Below are 1,960 nucleotides of genomic sequence, written 5' to 3' on the forward strand. Positions count from 1 at the left end.
ATGGGGAATGACGGATGCGATCATACCAGCACTAACGCACCGGATCCCATCAGAACTTTGAAGTTAAGCGTTCTTGGGCGAGATTAGTACTAGGATGGGTGACCCCCTGGGAAGTCCTTGTGTTGCATCCCTTCCTTTTTTGTTTCCTTTAAAATTAAATTTAATTTTGCCGGTTCGATCGGCGAATCTTTTAGTTTTTCCTCTTGGCGGGGTGTGATGGGCGGCGGAGGACAAAGAGGCATAATAGAATTTGGAGTGCTGGAAATGGCGGCTGCGATCATACCAGCAATAACGCACCGGATCCCATCGGAACTCTGAAGTTAAGCGTGCTTTAGCGAGAGTTGTACTAGGATGGGTGACCCTCTGGGAAGTCCTCGTGTTGCATACCTTCCTTTTTTTTTCCTTTAAAATTCGGTTTAATTTTGCCGGTTCGATCGGCGAATCTTTTTATTTTTCATCTCGGCGGAAACAAGAAAGGGTCGAGGCACGGAGGCCAGCGTGCGCGGTGTGACGCGCGGCGCAGGAGAAAGAGGCTTAATAGAATTTGGAGTGCTGGGAATGACGGATGTGATCATACCAGCACTAACGCACCGGATCCCATCAGACCTCCAAATTTAGCGTGCTTGGGCGAGAGTAGTACTAGGATGGGTGACCCCTGGGAAGTCCTCGTGTTGCATCCCTTCCTTTTTTGGTCCTTTAAAATTCGGTTTAATTTTGACGGTTCGATCGACGAATCTTTTTGTTTTTCCTCTTGGCGGAAACAAGAAAGGGGGCGAGGCGTAGAGGCCCGCGTGCGAGGAGTGACGGGCGGCGCAGGAGAAAGAGGCATAATAGAATTAGGAGTGCTGGCAATGACGGATACAATCATACCAGCACTAACGCACCGGATTCCATCAGAACTCCGAATTTATGCGTGCTTGGGTGAGAATAGTACTAGGATGGGTGACCCCCTGGGAAGTCCTCGTGTTGCATCCCTTTCTTTTTTATTTCCTTTAAAATTCGGTTTAATTTTGCCGGTTCGATCGGCGAATCATTTTGTTTTTCCTCTGGGCGGAAACGAGAAAGGGGGAAAGGCGCAGGGGCGCACGTGCGGGGAGTGACGGGCGGCGGAGGAGAAAGAGGCATAATAGGATTTGGTGTGCTGGGAAAGACGGATGCGATCATACCAGCACTGACGCACCGGATCCCATCAGAACTCCGTAGCTAAGCGTGCTTGGGCTAGAGTAGTACTAGGATGGGTGACCCCCTGGGAAGTCCTCGTGTTGCATCCCTTCTTTTTTTTTTCCTTTAAAATTCGGTTTAATTTTGCCGGTTCGATCGGCTAATCTTTTTGTTTTTCCTCTTAGCGGAAACGAGAAAGGGAGCTAGGCGCAGGGGCGCGCGTGCGGGGTGTGACGGGTGGCGCAGGAGAATGATCCAAAGTTAGCGTGCTTGGGCGAGAGTAGTGTTGTATCCCTTCCTTTTTTTTTTCCATTAAAATTAAGTTTATTTTGCCGGTTCGATCGACGAATCTTTTTGTTTTTCCTCTTGGCGGAAACAAGAAAGCGGGCGAGGCGTGGAGGTCCGCGTGCAGGGTGTGACGGGCGGCGCAGGAGAAAGAGTCATAATAGAATTCGGAGTGCTGGGAATGACGGATGCGATTATACCAGCACTAACGCACCGGATCCCATCAGAACTCCGAAGTTAAGCGTGCTTGGGAGAGAATATTACTAGGATGGGTGACCCCCTGGGAAGTCCTCGTGTTGTATCCCTTTTTTTTTTTCCTTTAAAATTCGATTTAATTTTGCCGGTTCGATCGGCGAATCTTTTTGTTTTTCCTCTGGGCGGAAACGAGAAAGGTGGAAAGGCGCAGGGGCGCGTGTGCGGGGTGTGACGGGCGGCGGAGGAGAAAGAGGCATAATAGAATTTGGTGAGCTGGGAATGACGGATGCGATCTTACCAGCACTAACGCACCGGATCC

At 50.0% G+C, this 1,960-nt stretch overlaps 6 non-coding genes across 6 annotated transcripts; all 6 read left to right on the top strand.

Annotated features, from left to right (window-relative positions):
- The first annotated feature begins 12 nt into the window (after positions 1 to 12).
- On the top strand, positions 13 to 131 carry LOC124886136. The gene has a single exon (XR_007043226.1). It is a non-coding gene; the product is annotated as a 5S ribosomal RNA (ribosomal RNA).
- A 138-nt stretch (positions 132 to 269) lies between these two features.
- Positions 270 to 388, top strand: LOC124886059. The gene has a single exon (XR_007043208.1). It is a non-coding gene; the product is annotated as a 5S ribosomal RNA (ribosomal RNA).
- A 175-nt stretch (positions 389 to 563) lies between these two features.
- On the top strand, positions 564 to 680 carry LOC124886034. The gene has a single exon (XR_007043183.1). It is a non-coding gene; the product is annotated as a 5S ribosomal RNA (ribosomal RNA).
- A 176-nt stretch (positions 681 to 856) lies between these two features.
- LOC124886000 lies at positions 857 to 975 on the top strand. The gene has a single exon (XR_007043150.1). It is a non-coding gene; the product is annotated as a 5S ribosomal RNA (ribosomal RNA).
- Positions 976 to 1,152: 177 nt separating this feature from the next.
- LOC124885932 lies at positions 1,153 to 1,271 on the top strand. Its single transcript, XR_007043082.1, has one exon. It is a non-coding gene; the product is annotated as a 5S ribosomal RNA (ribosomal RNA).
- Positions 1,272 to 1,632: 361 nt separating this feature from the next.
- LOC124885941 lies at positions 1,633 to 1,751 on the top strand. The gene has a single exon (XR_007043091.1). It is a non-coding gene; the product is annotated as a 5S ribosomal RNA (ribosomal RNA).
- Positions 1,752 to 1,960: the final 209 nt, after the last annotated feature.

This window comes from Capsicum annuum, chromosome 7 (genome assembly GCF_002878395.1).
Source record: "Capsicum annuum cultivar UCD-10X-F1 chromosome 7, UCD10Xv1.1, whole genome shotgun sequence".
In the NCBI taxonomy this organism is placed as follows: Eukaryota; Viridiplantae; Streptophyta; class Magnoliopsida; order Solanales; family Solanaceae; genus Capsicum; species Capsicum annuum.